Genomic DNA, 21960 nt, shown 5'->3' with positions numbered 1-21960 from the left:
CTTTGTTATTGAAAATATTACTATGCCACTACCTTTGAGCCAGCCAGTGACTGCGCCCTAAAATATTTGTCTTTGAAAACCTTTTTTTTTTATTCTTGTCATCAATTTGGCTTTCAGGATATGCGAGCTTCTAGTGTCTGGTGCAGTCCCTGTGCTGTTTTCTGTAAGGACAGGGTGCCTTTTAAATACCAGCCTGTCATGTGTATTAGTGTTTGAGCTCTCCCTGAATCAAGCTGTCCAGCTACCACTTTTTTTTTCTTAGCCCTTAGAACAGACGGGAGACTCTTAGGTTCATAGGTAGGTACTAGGCTATCGGCCCAAAGGCCTACGTAAGCCTAGCCAACAAGGTTCCCTGGCTTACGCCACCCAAGAAAGTTATTTTCCTGTGCCGCTGTCGAGCAGAGACACAGAAGTGATCCCCGGGGTGCATCTCCCATTTCCCATCCACTCATCAAGATTTTTCTTGAAGAGTGCTAATGAAGAACTTTGCTTGACATAGATGGGTAGCTTGTTCCAAAGTATGACAAGTCTCTGGGACAGGAATCTATCCCTCCAGAATGTCCTGTTTATTGTGGTGACAAGGTTTAGGTCCATAGAGCGTGTAGCTCAGAGGGATTGGGATTTCTTTAGGTGTAGCATGTCCAACAGCTCTGGATTTGACATAGCTTTATATGTTAGGCAGAGATCACCTCGGGGTAGGCGATATGATACAGAGTAAAGCTGGAGTTTTTTTGAGGCGGTCAGTGTAGGGCATTTGTTTGAGGCCAGTAATCCTCTGTATTAGGTACTTATGTGGCCTTTCCAGCTGCTGCAGATGTCTTGTGAGGTACATTCCAAAAGGGGCATTGTACTCTATAATGGGTCTAATGAGTGTACACGCTCTAGGGACCTAAACCTTGTCACCACAATCAACAGGACATGCTGTCCCAGAGACTTCCCATACTCTGGAACAAGTTACCCATCTATGTCGAGCAAAGTTCCTCATTAGCACTCTTCAAGAAAAATCTTGATGAGTGGATGGGAAATGCACCCCAGGGATCACTTCTGTGGCTCTGCTCAACAGGGGCACAGGAAAATAACTTTCTTGGGTTGTGTAAGCCAGGGAGCCTTGTTGGCTAGGCTTACTTAGACCCTTGGGCCGAAGCCTAGAACTTACCTGTGAACCTATGGAGTATTGCTGTCCAGACAAGTGAGAGCTCCCTCGTTTGCAGTTATGCTACTACTACTACTACTACAGCCTTCTTTAGGAGTGTCAGCCCAGTGTATATTTATATATTTACTTGGACCTTCTTTCTGACCTTTTCCAAACCCTACAAACTAGATTTTCCAGAATTAGTACAGACTCTGCCCCTGTAGTCCTGAAGGGCGTATTAGCTCCACTACTGTAAGCCCTTTTGGCATAAGTAACCACTGCATTAGTAGTCTTTCCATCTGGTGTGAGCTATACTCTGGCAATAAATACATATGAAGAATGCAGTACAGCTGTGTGATAACGTGCGTTAGTACAGTAGAATGCAGACCAATGTTCAAGTGCTTTAGGTGCAGATTTCAACCTGGTATTCTCCATTCCCACTTTATTTTTTCACCAAAATGATTTCAGCATTTCTGCATTACCAAAAAAAAATGCACTTTCTAGAGCAGCATCTAAACTAAGTAGAGTTCTACGCAGCTTTCCGTGTCAGGGACCACATATCAGGCACATCTGGTAGAGAGAATTTTCTCCCTTTCATACAGAAAGTAGTAATTAAGTTGCTGTGCTCCTTCTGTGCAATAACATCCTCCATATGTCTGTGGTGTGGGGAAAGACTGTATCCCACCCTGAGACAGTCCAGCAATCTGGAACTTTGTCAGTTTGGATTGTCAGACATGTACCTGAAGCTTGTAAATAATACTGCAGCGCTAATTCTTGTATTTGAACATCATCTGCTTTGTTGGATTACCACAGTCATGTTTTTTAGCGCTGCTAAGCAGGTTGGAGAACAGTGGTGACTTCTACAGGTGCAAGCTTTTAGTGAATGCATTCAGCAGTTGTTGAAGGTGTAACAGTACAGTATTGGCATTGATTTATGAAGTCATAAGGATATCGCAACTTCATAAATGAATGCTGGCACTACATTTCCTGTCATGGCTGAAGTGCTGAAGCATGCTTGTATATTAGTAACTGTGGTAAGCTGCTTGTCACAGTTGTAGCAGCAGCTTTCTACAGTTTAACAGGAGTGCAGAAAAAACATCCTGAAGTGCAAGAAAACTTTTTCCTCCATCTGTTCTCTGGTTGCCAGTTTGGGGAGTTGCATAGGCCCCCAACTGATCTAGCTGGAGTTCTGCTGTTAAGTGTTTCGCTTGACTTTGTTGATGCCGTTTGTCATGTTCTGGCTGCAGGTACTCGGGTGAATGCTCGCTTGGTCGAGCTTTCTAAAATCCTGACCATTTTTCTTGAAGTCTGAATGGGCAGAATTCAAATTTCAGAGGATGCAGTTTCTGAAAACTCCATTAGCACCCAGGTAAATGGCTTAATAAGCAAGAGTTAAGGCAAACCAAAACTCCATTTCCTGTATGTTTTTTTTCTGAAATACAAAAACCCCTTAATCCAAACAAATTGCCATTTATAATATCGCAATCCAGCTACATTTCCCAGAGTAACAGTTATCAACAATAATAAACATAACAATATTCAGTAATAGAATTTCACGGTATTATTTCAGAGTCAAATAGGGCTTACATTTGTTTTTAAACTGCAGTCCCTAAACTTGATCACCTGAATTAGATTTTGTAGGCTGTCTTAACATCTGTATTCAAGTGTGGTTCTTTTGACAGATAAAAGTATTAAAACGTACCTGAGAATATCTCAAAGGTTAGAGTAGAGGTGGCCAAGGATTCATTGACTAACACAGAGACCACCCCGTTATCTAAAACCATGTGCCCAGGCACCACTTCACATCCCCTTTCCAATGTCACCTTTAATTTAATATTATGATTACTGTAAAGTCTAATTGAATACGTCAATGTTCTGTCAGTGTGCTACAGTCAAACACCTGGTACACACTGGTACAAGCAACCACCATATCATAATTCAAGATCTTCCCTCAGTAAAGAATGCATTTGCCTGTGGGTCGTTTACAGTTTTACTGGTACTGTATGTGTTTTTAGATGTTCGTGTTTCACTGTTGCAGTCCGGGCTGTTTGGATTTCTTGCCATGAAAGCCCCTGGCAGGCCAAACTGCCAGATAAAACTGTTTTTGCCTCCCAGGCTGGTGGCTGCCCTTACTGACATCGGTACACTCGGGTATAAAGGGAGCCAACCTGGGTCATCACTTCAGTCTTTTCTTGCTGCCGGAGCGTGAAGCAGTGTACAAATGCGTGGGCCGGTCTGCACCAGAGACAGGTTGTCGGGAAGAGAAGTACCCTGTTGGGGAACTGTTTTCTATTTCACTTAACTCATGTCAGGTAAAGGAAATAATTTTCTCTGCTGTGGTAAGCAAATCCCACACAGGGACTTCCATTCTTTTTGTGTTACTTGTTTAGGCCCAGACCACAACATCCCTAATTGCCGTTTATGTGCTAGGTTTAACACTGTAATAATTAGGTGTAGGGCCGAATTCTTAGCTCATTTTCTAAGACAAGAATCAGTTGAGCCGTGTCCAGTAGGGTCCGCCGGTCATCCCTGTCTTGAGCTGCATAAACGCAGAAAGGAGAAAAACTTATGCCAAAGTCATTGGACAACAACCACTCCCCAGCTGACTGTCCTGCTAAACTGGTAATTGTTGAAGGTGAGACACCTTTGCAGCCCCCTTCAATATTTGAAATAGCAACCCAGTCCTCTTTCGAGACCCATTTGGAGTCCGACATGCCTTCGGACCCTTCAGCTTCCACTGCTCCAGTTTTCAGCTCACCGATTGGGTCTCAGGTTGCTCAGCAGGCCATAGCTTCCAACTAGCGCTAGTTAACTGGCAATACAATGAGGGCTAGACCTATGCTGGTGCATTTACACAGAGAGTCGACTGCCAGGGGATCGGATGCACCTAGGACCAAGGCCAAACCCATCCGAAGAAAAGCTGTGTGGCAAGGCCTCTGCGTAGTCCTATGGGGCTCCCTGTTAATGGGATCCCAGCAGGATTTGATTAAGCTGGCTGAGGACTTAACATTGTAAGGACCAGACATATGACAGGTAAACCCACCCCCAGAAAAAGGAAAAGGGATGACTATACTGATCTTGACCCAGATCCTGTATTATCTGAAGGGAATTCAGATTTGGAAGACTTAGGTTCAGAGGAAGGACCCTCGAACACATCTTTTGAATCAGATTCAGAGAAAAATGTTCTCTTAGTTTCACCTCCAGAGGACCAAACTTTTTAGGGAAACCCTCCATGCTATTAAGCAGCATTTTCAGTGGGAAGCACAAGATTGTCCCCAGGCCAAGAAGACAGTTTGGGAGGTCTTGGACCTCCCTGAACACAAACCTTTAGCTATCCCTCCCATTTTGGATGTGGTAGAGGATGTTTTTCAGAATGCCTCCATGAACCCTGACTCATTTCCTCCTGCTCCAAGGATGCCAGACAGATTTTTTAGGGTACAAGACACCTATAAATATTTCTTTAAAATACCTTTGGCTGATCCAGAAGTTGTTACAACATGACCTAAAGGGGTTAGGACCAGTGCCCACTGACAAGGAGAGTAGGGCCCAAGACAGATTTGGATAAAAGGTATACACCTCTGCTACCCTGTTTAAGGGCTCTCAACTGTCAATTCCATATGATCAAATATTAGCAAACCATCCTGGATCAACTCAAGGAAAATATTTCAAACATGAGGGATAAATATCTTTCTGATGAACTTTGGGACTTGTGTCATTCAGCTTCCCAGATGGCTAAACGCCCTTTGCATTGTGGCTATGATGCCATGGAGGCATCCTGCAGGGCAGTTGTCACTGATTCAGTGATTAGGAGACATGCATGGCTTAGGGAGCAATCTGTCCCATAACATGTAAAGGCTAACCTCTTGGATGCTCCCCTTGACAAAGACAGACTTTCTGTACCAAAAGTTGAAGCAGTTCTCAGAAAAAATGATCTCAACACTGTATTTCCTAAAGCCACCTGTATACAATATGCCGATGACTCGACCTTGATCTGTACTGCTAAGTCATCAACCTCTCTTCAAACCTTCACTCAAACAGTATTTAACACTGTTGAAAATTGGTTTACCCATCATTGCCTCCTCCTAAATCCCAAAAAAAACAAAACTACTGCTTTTTGCTCCTACCCAAAAGTCACCAGAAATCTACTTCACAATTACCTCTAATAATGGAACTACTATTTCCCCTGATACTACTACACGTCTCCTTGGCTTTACCATAGATAATAAACTCAGCTTTGACGACCATATCAACAATACTATTCAAACTGTTAATAAAAAACTAGGCTCCCTGTATAGAATCAAACCCTACTTCACTCCACAAGCTAGAACCTCCATTGCCCCTCCATTGCCCAGACTCACCTCACTTCTACCCTTTTCTGTGCTTCCACTATATACACCAATCTATCAAGAAACAATCTAAGCAAGCTTGAAACCAGCTATAACAACATAGCCAGATTTGCCACAGGTGCACCTTTTAGAACCCATCACTGTCATAATTTTAAACAGCTCGGATAGTCTGAACTACAAAACCATATTCTGTATAATCAACTAGTGATCATACAAAAAATTCTTTACCACCCAAATAATACCCCTATCCTTTTTAAGCTGATCTCCCCTTATAAAAATCTGGAAACACTTCACTCAGCCAATAAGTCACTAATTTCCAATGTTAAATCTAATAATAAAGCAGGCGACTCACTTTTTACTAACGTTGTGGGCAAAATCTTGAACCACCTCCCTAGGACACTCGCATCTCTCTCATCTACATCTCACTTCAAAAAAACCTCAAAGAACATCTGAAAATTCGCTGGCTTTGTCCCTGCTCTAAACCAGACTGAACCCTACTTCCTCCCCTTATCTTTCTCATCTTGTTTTAACCCTTACTTCTGGACCTTGTCCCCTCTGCAACAATTTTCTAGGCAAACCAACCATATACTAGCCAGTGCATTTTTTTTTCTTCGCTTCTATAACCTTTCTTTTGTCTCCTTCTCTCCTTCTTTTGTCTAATATTAATATCTTCAGATCTTTGGGTGTACCTGTACTTATTTGCATCTTAAACTATGGTTTGACTCTATACCACTCTACTTAAATAGAATTTTTTTTTCTTTCCAAATAGGTTTAATTCTCCAATGTATTGCAATTTAAATACTTTCTAAGCATTGTATTTTTGTTTAGTATTTGTTTAAGTATTGTATTTTTTCTCTTTTTACCTGCTTGGAGCTTATCTCCCTGGGCCTCTACTGAAAATGGACATGTATCCAGCTAGACTAGCCTAGTCAACAAATGTAAAATAAATAAATAAATGGCACATCACCTAAGTGTCATGTTTAATCATAGCCTCACCTCAGGCTTCATGCCCACTGAGTGGTGCACAGCTACAGTTATCCCACTCCACAAGGGGGGATCCACCTTGAATCCCGGGAACTACCACCCCATCAGTCTGACGAGCCTGATCTGCAAGGCCGTGGAATGTATTATCATGGAACTTATAAACAAAGACATTGGCAACCTTCAAACACTGGACCCTACCCAGTTTGGGTTTGTGAAGGGTCGATCTTGTCTCCTGAACCTGATTTACTTCTTCAAATCAGTCTCCAGAGCCGTGGATGAGGGTAAGGCAGTCCACACAGCCTATCTGGACCTCGCCAAGACCTTTGACACCATCCCCCACTCTGGAATCATCGATAAACATACTAAGCTGGGCATTAATCCCTACGTCACTCAATGGGTTGCCAACTGGCTTACTGACGGAACCCACACTGTAAAGATAGCCGATTTCAAATCCAGCTCCAGACATGTGACAAGTGGGAGTACCTCAGGGTTCAGTCCTGGGACCGCTCTTGTTTGGCATCTACTTCTCTGAAGTACAGGCCAACACTAAAATGACTGCAAACTTGGAGCCATTATTGAATCCCCAAATGATGTGGATACTTTCCAAAAGGGCCTTACAGAAACAGATGCTTGGTGCCAGAGCCATTGGCTGAAGCTCAATGGCAAGAAATGTATAGCTATCTCCTTTGGGAAAAAACATGTACCCGTGAATTACCACATAGGTGGCAGTACACTAAACACTGAAAGTGTGATAAGAGACTTAGGGACACAGATGGACAGTGGTCTCACCTTTGATAACCACATCTCCACAACAGTCAGGAAATCCTTCTATGTTGCACATCTCATCACTAAGGGCTTTTCATCCAGAAAAAAGGAGGTCATTGTCCCACTGTACTCATCCCTCATTAGACCCATTATAGAATACAGTGCCCCGTTTGGTATGCACCTCTCAAGACATCTTTAACAACTGGAAAGGCCGCAGAAATACCTCACTAAAAGAATCACAGGCCTAAAGCAGATGCCCTACACTGACCTCCTTAAAAAACTCCAGTTATACTCTGTCACATATCGTCTACTCAGAGGCGATCTCTGCTTAACATACAAGGCCATGTCAAATCCAGAGCTGTTGGACATGCCTACACTTAAAGAAATCCCAATCTCTCAAAGCCACACACTCCAGGGATCTAAACCTTATCACAATAAACAAAACATGCTGGAGGGATAGGTTCCTGACCCAGAGACTCCCCAGACTCTGGAATAGACTGCCCATACATGTCAAGCAGAGCACCTCTTTGGCCGTCTTCAAAAGGAACCTTGACGATCGGATGGGAGAAAAGAAATTCACCCCTGGATCACGTCAGTCGCCCTGCTATACAGGGGTCCAGGGAAGTAAATAGTGTGGGAAGAAATAGCCAGGAAATTGTTATGGCTAGGCTTGTATAAGGCTCTAGGGCCAATAGCCTAGTACCAGCCTATGAAGCTGTGAATAGGCAAAGTCCATGCAAACAGTTAAGGATTTCCTGCAAGTACCCACCTAGGTTCAGCAGGAACTTTCCAGCCAAGCATTTGTCCATTCCTTCCCAGCCTAGGAGTAAACAGAGAAGACCTCAGAAGGACGAAGCTTGTAGGCAAAGGCAGAACCAACAGAGATCAAGGCAGTGGACCTCAGAAACACTCAGCAAGGGAGTTCTAGGTCACAACCCCCAGCCAGAGACAATTATGACCATCTCCCTCCACTCTACCCTCCCACCACCAACCCAAAGCTCTTTCTCCTAAACTGGACCCACATTACTTCAGATTGGTGGGTTCTAAACATTATTGTAAATGGTTACAAACTCATTTTCAAAAGAGCCTTTAGTGTACTCTGGTTTTCCAGATGTACCCCCAAATCAGAAAAACTCAGGCTCTTGAACAAATACATATTCTGTATTCTCAGGGACCAGTGGAGCCAGTTCTAGAGGAACAATAAGAAAAAGGCTTTTACTCAAGGTTATCCTAATTCCAAGAAAAGGATATTGACGCCCTATTCTTGACCTGCCCAGCTTAAATCATTTCCTCAAGATACCAAAGTTCAGAATGCTGACCATTCAAAAATTACTGCCCATGATTACTCCTCAGGCCTTCATGGTCTCAATAGACATAAAGGATGCCTACTTACACAATTCTATTCAAAAATCACACCGAAGCTTTCTTCCTTTCAGAGCAAGCTCCTGTCCTTATTAGTTTTCAGCTCTGCCCTTTGGGTTGTCTACCTCTCCAAGGGTTTTCACAAAATGCTTGGCACCAGTCATTGCCTGCTGAAGAACCAAAGGGGTTCAGATTTACCTTTACCTGGATGATTGCCTAATACAAGCTGCAGACATTCCAAAGATCAGCAAAGATATGAAATTCACACAGGACATCCTGACTTCTGTGAGGTTCACACTAAACCTCAAGAAAATCCAGCCTGGTCTCATCCAACAGATAGTCTTCCTGGGAACTCTCCTCAGCTGTTACCCTGCAGAGAGCCTTCCTTCCCCCAGACAAGGTCACCTTTTTAACCATTTACTTCCTACAGATACAGGAGAATCAAAACATCACAGCCAGGGAATTCCTCAGAGCTCTGGGTTTCGTGGCATTCTGTATCTACATGGTACCCCTATGCAGACTACTTAAGCTGCAGTGGTACCTAAAGAGCTTGTGGTACCAGAGCTGTGAGTCACTGGATGCCCAAATACCCTTGATACCCTGCCTCAAGCAGGAGTTCACATGGTGGGCACAAGTTTTACCCCCCCCCCAAAAAAAAAGGCCCTACCCTTCAGATTCTTGCCCCAAGGCCAAATCCTCACCACAGATGCCTCGGAAGACAGCATGGGGGGGAAGCATACCTAATACCTCCAAACTCAAGGATTATGGCCCACTTAGCACAGAAGAATAGTCACGTGGTACTTAAACAGGTAGGGAGGCATGCATTCCTACCCCCTGTGCCATCTAGCCATGCAAATCTGGGAGACAGCACAATCCCTAGGCCTTTACGTCATGGCACTATACCTGCTGGGTGAAAAGAAACACCCTCACAGACCACCTCACCAGCAATATGGCAGACCCCCACAAATGGCATCTCCATCAGGAAGTCTTCCACACTTTAACACAGCATTAGGTGGTCCCCCAGGTGGACATATTTGCCAGTAAGGACAACACTCTACTGAGGAAGCCCTGCACCAGGATAAGGCAAAAATCTACATGGGGAACGGATGCCTTCTCCTTCCCTTGGGCACACCTCTTTATTTATGCTTTCCCATCACTACCACTGCTGCCTTTAGTATTTCTGAAGATCGGGGAGTAGGGACCAAAGGCCATCCTGATAGCACCAGACTGGCTCAGGCAGCACTGGTTCCCTCTCCTCTTCAAGCTTACCAGTCAAAATCCCTTGATGTTACGACAGAGGGTAGACTTACTCATCCACAACAAGAGCAGGATTGTGCACCCCAACCTTCAGAGGCTCACCCTGGTTTATTCCACAGTGCACTACTGCACCTCCAACTTGAGTCGACAGGTACAGACAATTTTAAAATAGTCCAGAAGGCCAAGCACCAGAAAATCTTGCTCAGTCAAATGGAAAAGATTCTTGGTTTGGTGCCAGACCCTCCAGATTCAACCAAATTCAGACATTCTTAACATTCTGGAATACCTGGCCAACCTTGTGGAGAAAGGTCTCTTTTATTCCTCCATCAAGATACATGCATCAGCCATCTCTGCCCACATCTCTAGTCATCCTCCTGTGTATTCTCACCCTTTGCTGAAGCAATTTCTTAGGGGAGTTATTCACATTAGGCTTCCAGGAGGAAACCCACCCCTCCTTGGGACTTTAAATTTGTCCTAGAAAAGTTAACTTTGCCTCCTTTTGATCCTGCATCCTCTACCTTTTCTGACGTGGAAAACAGTCCTACCACTGGCTATTACTTCAGCCAGGAGGCCCTCAGTATTGCAGGCCCTAATGGCAGTGGAACCTTTCAGTATCTTCCATAAAGGCAAGGTTACCCTCCGAACTAATCCTTCCTTCATGCCTAAGGTGGTTACTTATGTGTCTCTGAATCAGGCCATTCAGATATTGACCTTCTTTCCCAACCCTCAAATCAGAGAGGAAAGAATACCGCACTCTGTGGATGTGTATATGATACTCCGTTTCTACCTGGACAGGACTAAATTGTTGAGGAAAACAGACCAGCTGTTCATTACTTTTACCCCAGGCTCAGAAGGAAAACCAGCTTCTAAACAGACTATTTCCAAATGGATTTCCCACTGCATCTCATTCTGTTACAGCCATCATGGCAAAAAAAGCCCCCTAATTTGATTAGGTCTCACATTACTAGGGCCACAGCTGCTTCTACAGTGTTCCTCAAAGGGGTTCCCACCAAGGACATCTTGGAGGCAGCCACTTGGTCTTCTGTGCATACATTCACTAGGCACTACCACCTGGCAACCTTTTTCAAATCTAGAGCAGGTTTTGCATCTGCAGTCCTGCAGTGAATCCTCTCCTCTCCTTTACCCTCTCTAAAGCTTTGGGAATCTTCCCAACAGTCAGGACTGCAACAGTGCATACACTCAAACATGTACATTTGTGGTAAGTGTACAAAAGTGTACTTTCTTCTAACCCTACACTTTACAAGTCTCAGTTAGCACTTGGGTAATGAATATTTACCCAATTGCACTGTGACAACTTAAGATTAAAAAGCTGACACCTTGTGCTCATCCAACTAGAGTTGCCCATTGTCATACATTCTCACAACCATCCATACCAGCTTTTATTCAGCTAAGCTGATCAAACCTGTAACCACTAGGGGGTCAGTACACATACCAAAATGCACACATCCCTGGATCGTCAACTAAGAAGGTGCCCTTGCAAAGAAAAATGCACTTACCGTGATTCAGAAATAATACAGAACGAATAATCAATTTCCATCCTTGGTCATGACCAGCCAAAAAAGTAGTCGCACTTCTCTAAAACAATTGTCAGATCAGCCCTTTTGAAAGTCAGTAAACAGCAATCCTATAAGATCTTATCTTCAGGCAGAGGGTAAGAAAAATAGTATATTTGTGTTTTATGTGACGCAATTCTTTTCAGAGGCCATTTCAACTTCATCTCCTTTTACCATAATAACAATAACAGTAATTATAACTGATTCTGCACTTGGCTTATTAACTACAGGGCAACTTGGCAAATCATAGAGCTTCCTTACAGGAAAAGTGTTCAAGAATTATGTTCCATTATTTGTGGTTTCAAAAAAATGAGAGACTGCAGAACTTTTCTGAGTCTATACAGAAGGAAGCCTCCCCTCCACATACACACAAATATACACTGACACAGGGAAATTTCCTTTGCTTGAAGTTTGATGTTACAGTTGAAAAAACTTTTTGTATTCTGTTACATTTATGCTGGGCATTAGCACAAATGTAACAATATTTTCCAAGTTGTATATCTTGATGAGAAAGTGTAGTTAGGCAGCATAGGATAATGGTTTGTAGGGTGATGTTGGTTATCAAGAAGAGGAGGAGTGTGAGGGCAGCACCAAGGATCAAGTGGTGGAAACTGAAAAAGGGTAATTGTGAAGTGGAGTTCAGGGATGAGTTAAGGCAGGCACTGGGTGGCAGTGAAGAGTTACCAAATAGCTGGGTAACTACAGCAGAGCTAGTAAGGGAGACGGCTAGAAAGGTGCTTGGTATCACATCTGGACAAAGGAAGGACGACAAGGAGACCTGGTGGTGGAATGAGGAAGTACAGGAGAGTATACAGAGAAAGAGGTTGGTGAAGAAGTGGGATTGTCAGAGATGAAGAAAGTAGACAGGAGTATAAGGAAATGAGGTGCATGGCAAAGAGAGAGGTGTTGAAGGCTAAGGATAAGGTATATGAAGAGTTGTATAAAAGGTTGGGCACTAAGGAGGGAGAAAAGGACCTGTACTGATTGGCTAGACAGAGGGACCGAGCTCGTAAAGATGTGCAGCAGGTAAGGGTGATAAAGGATAATGAGGGAAACATACTCACAAGCGTGGAGAGTGTGTTGAGGATATGGAAAGAGTACTTTGAGGGGTTGATGAATGAATAGAATGAGAGGGAGAGAAGGTTGGATGATGTAGAGATAGTGAATCATGAAGTACAATGGATTAGCAAGGAGGAAGTAAGGATAGCTATGAAGAGAATGAAGAATGGAAAGGCTGTTGGCCCAGATGACATACCTGTGGAAGCATGGAGGTGTTTAGGTGAAATGGCAGTGGAGTTTTTAACCAGATTGTTTAATGAAATCTTGGAAAGTGAGAGGATGCCTGAGGAATGGAGAAAGTGTTTTGGTACCGATTTTTAAGAATAATGGTGATGTGCAGAGCTGTAGTAACTACAGAGGGATTAAATTGATCAGTCACAGCATGTAGTTATGGGAAAGAGTAGTGGAAGCAAGGTTAAGAAGGGACGTGATGATTAGTGATCAGCAGTATGGTTTCATGCCAGGAAAGAGCACTACAGATGCGATCTTTGCTCTGAGAGTGTTGATGAAGAAGTACAGAGAATGTCGGAAGGAGTTGCATTGTGTTTTGGTAGACTTAGAGAAAGCATATGATAGGGTGCCTACAGAGGAGTTGTGGTATTGTATGAGGAAGTCAGGAGTGTCAGAAAAGTGTGTAAGAGTGGTACAGGATATGTACAAGGGTAGTGTGACAGCGGTGATGTCTGCGGTGGGAGTGACGGATGCGTTTAAGGTGGAGGTGGGGTTACATCAAGGATCAGCTCTGAGCCCTTTCTTATTTGCAATGGTGATGGACAGGTTGACAGACGAGATCAGACAGGAGTCTCCGTGGCCTATGATGTTTGCAGATGACATTGTGATCTGTAGTGAGAGTAGGGAACAGGTGGAGGAGACCCTGTAGAGATGGAGATAAGCTCTAGAGAGAAGAGGAATGAAGGTCAGCAGGACTAAGACAGAATATATGTGTGTGAATGAGAGAGAGGATAGAGGAATGGTGAGGATGCAAGGAGTAGAGGTGGTGAAGGTGGATGAGTTTAAATACTTGGGGTCAGTAGTTCAGAGTAACGTGAGTGTGGAAGAGAGGTGAAGAAGAGAGTACAGGCAGGATGGAGTGGGTGGAGAAGAGTGTCAGGAGTGATTTGTGACAAACGAGTACCTGTAAGAGTGAAAGGGAAGGTCTACAAGAGGGTAGTGAGACCAGCTATGTTATATGGGTTGGAGACAGTGGCATTGACAAAAAGGCAGGAATTTGAGCTGGATGTGGCAGAATTAAAGATGTTAAGATTTGCACTGGGTGTGACGAGGGTGGTCAGGATTAGGAATAAGTATATTAGAGGGTCAGCCCAGGTTGGAAGGTTTGGAGACAAAGCCAGAGAGGCACAATTACATTGGTTTGGACATGTGCTGAGGAGGGATGCTGAGTATATTGGGAAAAAGATGCTAAGGATGAAGCTACCAGGTAACAGGAAAAGAGGAAGGCCTAAGATAAGGTTTATGGATGTGGTGAGAGAGGACATGCAGGTGGTTGGTGTGACAGAGCAAGATGCAGAGGACAGGAAGAAATGGAAACAGGTGATCTGCTCTGGCGACCCCTAACGGGAACAGCCGAAAGAAGATGATGATGATATCTTGATGCATAAAGAGCAATACACAGTATTTGAATTTGTGATCAACACTTCGATTTATGCTTTAAGCAGTGTATATTACATAAGCTGTACATTTCCACCAATTTCCCCCAAAACAGTACGAGGACAGAAATTGTCCATGTGTGACTTTTTAAAGGAGATCACATGAACTGATTGCATTCTTGTTAACATTTTGAAAAGAAAACAATCACATAATTGCTTTCATAGCACAACAATGCAGTTCTTTCTCATTTATGAATAGTGTCTCTAAACCTTTAAATTTTAAAGGCAGGGGGTTAGACCTTCATCTCCCAGAGGGATACCTGTAGCTACATATTTTTGTTAATATATGAGTTCAGGATTTCTGAATAGCTTCCACATCCGTATTGGTGCTTGTTATCACAAAACATTGTAAAATGGACAGTCAGTCCAAAGTGAAAGCTAGCTTGGCCTGCTTTGTATTAGTTTTATTAGTCCCTCCTCCTGCTGTTTTGGCAAGGAGAATGTGGTACACAGTGTTTTCTGCGGAAATCCCTAAAGCAACTAGCAGGCATATATTATGAAGAAGATGGTACATTTGTGTTTCACTTACTTATATAATAGGTTATTGTACCTAACTTTGCAGTCATGTTAAACATGGTATATTAGAAAATGTTTAAAAAATGTAAGAAACCTTCTTGGCTGTTCAACTCTCCAAATGGGGTATCTTTTCTGCACAAGGAGAGCCCAGTAAACAAGAGTGTCTACTTTGAGCAGTGGGATCAGTATGCCATAATCGTAAGTAAAAAGATTACGTCACGCTGACATTTGTTTTGCAGTAGCTGTGGCTTTTCGCCAAAATGACACAATGCAATTTTTGAGCATACAGTTGCTCAACTAAAGACCATTATTCTGATCTTCAGCTTCATTATGTGATGTGCCTTATGAAATCAGTTATGTTTTGCTATGGAACACTATCAACTGCCTTTTTGCCATTTATGGAAACCTAATCTCAGTTTGGAAACTCCCATCTAAAGACTAGGCTTGCTGTTTTACTGGCTTTCTCAGAGAAGTTTGAGGCCATGTATTGCTTTCTAAAGTACGATCAAAGCCTAATATTAAAAATATCTATATTTGTGTGTCTGTCTGTATGCGCATGCACACTTATGCATGTGTTTGTTTCAGCAGACTATTCAGGTGATGCGTAACTTTTATTTTGGATGTATAATAAGTGTCCAAGAACAACTATGTATGCAGTATCAACTTTCAAACAGTAAGCAAATAAACTATTTTACATCAGCAGTATTAAAAAATACTAATAATAAAACAAATGCAAAGCAACAACCCATTTTCTGGTGCTAGACCTCAGAATACCTGTGGGTGGTTAATTATTTCCCTATAACACTCACCACGTTGTATATTGCTTGCAAGGTAGATGTTCACTGTTCATTGCTGTTCCTCCAGCTTCTTGATGGCCGCGTACTCATTTTTTGGAAAGTGCCTTTAAGATATCTGCTAACTGTACCATGGAGATGCTTCCTGCTGATGTGGCCTGGCAAACTCTACCTTCAGATTAAAACTCTGATGGCATCCAATAGGCAGCAGTCTTGCTTATACTTTGGACTGATATGTTGTAATATTTAAAGTAATACCTCAACCCAACTTATAAAAATCGTCTTTACTAGTTCTACTGTTGATCCTTTTACTTGCTACTACCGCTCCCCACCCCCACTGCCCACACACCTTTGTTATTAGTGCTGTCAGCTTTACCCGCACATCTTTATGTTCTGCACACATCATTCTGTTGATGCTTTCCTTCTGTATCCTTGTCAATGCCACACATTGTATGTATAAGTACCACCATTGTTATCTTTCTACTGAGTTTTCATATGTGCAGCTAAACATTTTCCCCCTTTTCTTGTGTTATTGCTATGTTAGTCTAATCTCAGAATGCACATGTTCTGTGCTCTCAAAAGGTGCATGCTGTTTTTGTTTCATACTACAGAAATTGTTAATACATAATGCCCTCAGTCTTTGATATTCTAATTCCTTTGGGCTAGTTTGTTTACTTTTATATAATCTTGTAATGAATTTTTTTCATTCTTAAAAGCTTATTCATTTGGTACAAGATGCATCAACAAGGAAGGTTTACTTTAACCGCCTAAAAATTAATTTAACATTCATTATTTACCTCAGGCAAATTTATTCAACATTTGGTAATCCTTTGCTGTAAGTAAATTAAACTTGCTGAAATCCTTTTGCAAAGGTGTTAACTTATTCCCTTTTTGTCTATAATTTTCTTGGGTGGCAAAGGCCAGGGTACATTTTTGGCTTGGCTTATATAGGGAGAAACGAGGCACGCACGGTGGACTGTGGTGCACGGTCCAAACCAAATGAGGCAAACCAAGGAGGGACCAGCACTCAAAACAGCAGGATATAATTAATAATATTTATTCCAAGGTAGCTAAAAAGCTGCCTGCCATGAAAATAACCGACCGGTTTCGGCTTAACAAGCCTTTATCAATGTTGCATTTCCTTTTACCAAAAGTGATTATACAAACCAACATCACATCCTGGTTCTGTTTAAATACATCTCTGTAAAATGGTATGCTTCTGCCATTGGTCGACAGACTCATACAACACAGCTGCAAATTAAATGATGCTAGCAACAGTGCAAATGAATAAATGAGCTTGAAACAAAAATAGAGATTATGAAAATATATCTAAATCTCTATTAAAGATTAAATGCCATAATGCTAATATTGTATAGTCAAAGCCATGATGACACACTGGGTTGACAAGGACACAATTTTACAATAGAAAAATTAAATAATCATGTACTAGAATTATTTGGGCTTGAATAAATTCCTAAGTATACCATGAAGTATATCTTATTAACATAAATGGTACAAATGTGTATTGATAACACAAAAATATTAAAATTATTGTCTAAATGTACCTTCATGTACTTCATATTCATTCAGCCCTGGTTTGAAAAAGGCCCCAAGTTTAGTGATCCACATACTTTCCTTATTATTTAATCTGGTGTGCCAACCCATCTTAAAATGTCTGTGGAGTTGAATTTTGTCAATAATAATAAACTTAAAGGAGGCACCTGTGTGATTTCTACTGTGTTTGTATAAAGCATTTGTTATTCGTCTGTTTCTGATAGAGCTTAAATGTTCACTGATCCTTATTCTAATGGGTCTAGAGGTCTGACAAACATAAAAGGCAGAACAGGTGCAATAGGCAAGATAGATGACCCAATCATAACTGCAGTTTCCAAAGATGTTGATGTTATATACCTTGGAAGTGTTTTTGCTGCTGAATTCTTTTGTTTTGCAAATGTGCTGACATGCGCAACAATGTCCACAAGGGTAACAGCCCACCAGTGGATCACCAAAAAGTGTTGTTTGTATTGTAGAGGGTGGAGTAAATCTTTTGTAATGTGTTAGATGGGAATGGATGGTCCGCCCTCTGCGATAAGAGAAAGCACATTCATCTGGGAGAATCTCATTGAGAATTGGGTTCGATTTCAATATGTCCCAGTGTGTGCTGACACTCTGTCTAAACCTAGATGTATTATTGCCATAAGTGGTGATTAGTCTGATGGGTTGTTGGCAATTACTTTGTTCATCCTCTTGTGATCTATTGTATTTCAATAATTCAGGCCTGCTTTTGTTCTTGGTTTGGTTCACCATATTGGTTAGGTGTTCCAAATTATATCCCTTATCAATAAATCTGGATTTTAAATCCTGTGTGTGTACAGAATATTCTATATCTGTGGAACATATTCTTTTAAGTCGCAAAAATTGAGACTTTGGGATGTTGCTGATGATGTGGCGTGGGTGAGAACTGGTAGCATTAAGTAAAGTGTTGTATTGTGGAAATTTTCTGTGTATGGATGTAGCCAAAGTATGATTAGGCAATCTTTTAACCACAACGTCCAAAAAAACTATTTCATGATATCCAGTATTAGCTGTGAAATGTATATCAAAGGGATTATTGTTGAGATATACAACAAATTTTGATAATTCTTCCATACCAGCCCGCCACACCAACCAGCAATCATCCAGATATCTACGCCAGATATCTAAATTGTCAATGTAAGTATTATGTTGAACATCATATATGAAGGCCTGTTCAAAATATCCCATGAACAAATCTGCATAAATTGGGGCAAATGATGCCCCCATAGCTGTACCTTTGATTTGCCAATATGGATTGCCTTCAAAATAAAAAATGTTTTTTTGTAGAACTAATTCTGTAAGTTTGATCAAAAAGTTGTTAAATCCAGTGGGATATAAATTGGACTTATTTAACCAGTAAGTCACCGCCATTATGCCAGCTTTATGAGGGATACTAGTATACAGAGAGGATACATCCAGTGTGCATAACAACCAATCCTCTTCCAACTGAGAATCTTCGATGATATTTAGAAACTCTGTGGTGTCTTGAAAACGTGATCTAACCATACTAAGCTGTGGTTTAAGATGTTCTGTGAGAAAGGCCGATAGGGGTTCGGTTAGAGATCCCCGACCTGAAACTATAGGTCTGCCTGGTGGATTGTATAAATCCTTGTGTATTTTGGGTATGAGGTATAGATATTGTGGCATTGGTTCATTTACCTTGAGTTGCCTGGCAACTTGTGTGGTAATAATGCCCTCCTCTACTGCCAGATCCGAAAAAGAATCAATTTCAGATTTGAAGTTAGATGTTGGGTCCACTACCATCTGTATGTAGAATTGTGATTGTGATAATTGTTTTAATGCCTCATCCTTGTATTTTGAATGATCCATTACAACAATACCACCACCTTTGTCCGCTGGAGTGATGACTATATCCTTGTTCTGTTGTAGTTGTGAAAGAACAAGTCTTTCTGCCTGACTGAGATTACTACGATTGCTTGTGTAGTTGTTAGAAAAGTGTAGGTCTTTCATAACACAATTTTTAAATATGGAAACATGCTTGTCCATAGGAGGTGTAAAATTTGATTTCCCGAACCGGAAACCAGTAGATCTTTGAGAGACTGATCTGAAAAAAATAACTTTAAATTAAGAATTCTACAAAAATTATTAATATCCTCCATTAAAAAATGTTCAGGAACAGGTGATGTTGGTACAAAATTTAAACCTTTATTCAGTACTTTGTGTTGTACATTCGTAAGCTCAAAGGAAGAAATGTTGAGAACATTATTCACTGTGTTGTTATTTGTTTCAATAAGGTTTGAAGGTTGGTTGTACCCATATTTTCTCCTATGTTTCCTCCCTGCCCTGCGTTTGTTGGACCTAAAGGGGTAGGTTGCTTCCTTTTTGCAACTGGGGACGCCTGGTTAGAGGAAGCCTCACCATCTGTTGTTGATGAGTAGTCATCATCAGATGTAACACTGTATGTTGACTCATTCTTTTTTAATATTGGCCTGGGTCTCTTCCTACCCTTTTGTGTTTTATTTGCCCCTTCATTGAACCTGACACTTTTTTGTGTTACGAATGGTTTACCTTTTTCATAGTCAGCTAAGTCTCTGTTAAACTTATGCATTTTCTTTTTCTTGAGTTGCTCTTCCATGGATGCTAAATCTTTGGCTTATATAGGCCCTAGGGCCAATAGCTTAGTAACTACCTATGAACTTATGAGTTTTTGCAACATTGGAAGTGTTATATTTAGTGATAGGGGTGTGGAGTTAGATTAGGTGATGTAGGATCCCCCCCCCCACACACACACACACACAAGTTGAGTCTTTGCTACCTTACTGTCACAGTATGCTGAGGAGACAGTATAACATAATTGGTTGGTTAAGCATCAGTGAGCCCAATATTAGCCTTATAAACCTAACAGGCCTTGCCCGTTTACCAAAGCAGAATAAGTAAGTATTCATGTTAATAGTGCTTCAGACATGCTCCTTTATTCTTCTGTATAATCTTTATTGAAGTATAGTAGTTCATGTCATAGGGTGGCCACGGTGGTGCAGCAGTTAGCGTTGTCTCCTCACAGCAAGAGGTTCTCTGATTCGATTCTCGGCTGGGGTGCCTTCTGTGCGGAGTCTGCATGTCCTCCCTGTGGTCACTTGGGTTTCCTCCAGGTGCTCCAGTTTCCTCCCACATCCCAAAGACATGCAGTAGGTGGATTGGACACTCTAAATTAGCCCTAGGTGTGTTTGTGTGCATGTGTGTGCCTTCTGTGGAACGTTGGGCGCCGGGCTGGCAACTCGACACTGTAAAACTCCACTGCCAATCATGAGCAGACAGATGATCTGCTGTGGCGACCCCATAACTGGGAAAAGCCGAAAGAAGTAGTAGTTCATGTCATAAAATGTGAGCAGATCAAAAGGAGATAAGACAATATATTTCTACAGCTGCTGGTTTTCCCCGTATTTCTGTCTCCATTTTATTTTCATTTATTTACTTTTTTTTTCCTTTCCCTGACTTTAAAATTGCTCTCAGTTTTGTTTTTTTTGCTAAACTTCACTGTTAGCAGGCATATGGGAACTCATGGCTTTAGTTGCTCTCATTGTGTGACATAAGCTTTGGAGTCCTGGTTCATTTATCCTGCTCATTACTTCCACAGGATTATTTGTGTATGTTGTGCAACCCAAGAAAGGTGCCACACAAGGTTTCTGGCAAACAGATGCTTCCCATTGTTGCATTAGATCATGATAAGAATTTGCCTTTTTAAGTATTTAATTATACTAATAAAAGTAGTTAAATCTGTGTGTGTTTGTTTTGTGTGTGTAAGTTCATGTGATGTGTGTGCATGTGTGTATAAAAATGTACGTGTGCGCGCGCGTATAAATAATATATAGAGAGATGAAGGGAGAGCAACACATGCGCATATAGACTTCCTATACTCTGGAGCAAGCTACCCATCTATGTCAAGCAAAGTCCTTCATTAGCACTCTTCAAGAAAAATCTTGATGAGTGGATGGGAAATCGGAAATACACCCCGGAGATCACTTCTGTGTGTCTGCTGGACAGTGGCACAAGAAAATAACTTTCTTGGGTGGCATAAGCTATGGAACCTTGCTGGCTAGGCTTACGTAGGCCGTTGGGCCGATAGCCTAGTACCTACATATGAACCTATATATATATATATATATATATATATATATATATATATATATATATATGTATGTATATTTATATGTATTTATATATGTATGTATATTTATATGTGTTTATATATGTATGTATATTTATGTATGTATGTATATTTATATGTATTTATATATGTATGTATATTTATATATGTTTATATATGTATGTATATTTATATGTATATTTATATATATATATATATATATATATATATATATATATATATATATATATTTATATATGTATGTATATTTATATGTATATTTATATATATATATTTATATATGTATGTATATTTATACGTATTTATATATATACTGCGGTGGTGGTGCTGTGGTAGCGTTGTCGCCTCACAGTTGGACATTGCCAGTTCGATTCTCAGAGCGTCTTCTGTGTGGCTAAATGCGTGAACGGGCGTTCCTTCGTTGAAGGTTGTGTGTTAGGCCCGGCAAGCCAGCACGTAAAACTGTACTGCCAATCATTAGCAGACCGTAGTTCCGCTGTGGCGACCCGTAACCGGGAAAAGCCAAAAGACACAAACATTTATATGTGTATATAGATATATATATATATATATATATATATATATATATATATATATGTATAGATATATAGATATATATAGATATATATGTGTGTGTGTGTGTATGTGTGTGTTTGCATAGATGTAAGTATGACCATTTATGTATGCATACATAAATAGATATATACATTTGTTAAGTTGCATATTTATTGAAAAATGGATTTCTGAGTTTGTGATAAGGCACAGATGGTAGAGGTCTGAAGATCTGCATATTTGCAAATTAT

The 21960-nt window shown here is 41.1% G+C and overlaps 1 protein-coding gene across 1 annotated transcript in view; it reads left to right on the top strand.

The window, feature by feature from the left end:
• USF2 (upstream transcription factor 2, c-fos interacting) overlaps nucleotides 1-21960 on the top strand; it is a 243371-nt gene that overhangs the window by 62090 nt on the left and 159321 nt on the right. The gene's annotated exons all lie outside the window — the stretch shown is intronic.

Source organism: Protopterus annectens, chromosome 8.part0 (assembly GCF_019279795.1).
Source record: "Protopterus annectens isolate FY-2018-M chromosome 8.part0, PAN1.0, whole genome shotgun sequence".
NCBI lineage: Eukaryota > Metazoa > Chordata > Ceratodontiformes > Protopteridae > Protopterus > Protopterus annectens.
This window is presented reverse-complemented; position numbering and strand designations above follow the sequence as displayed.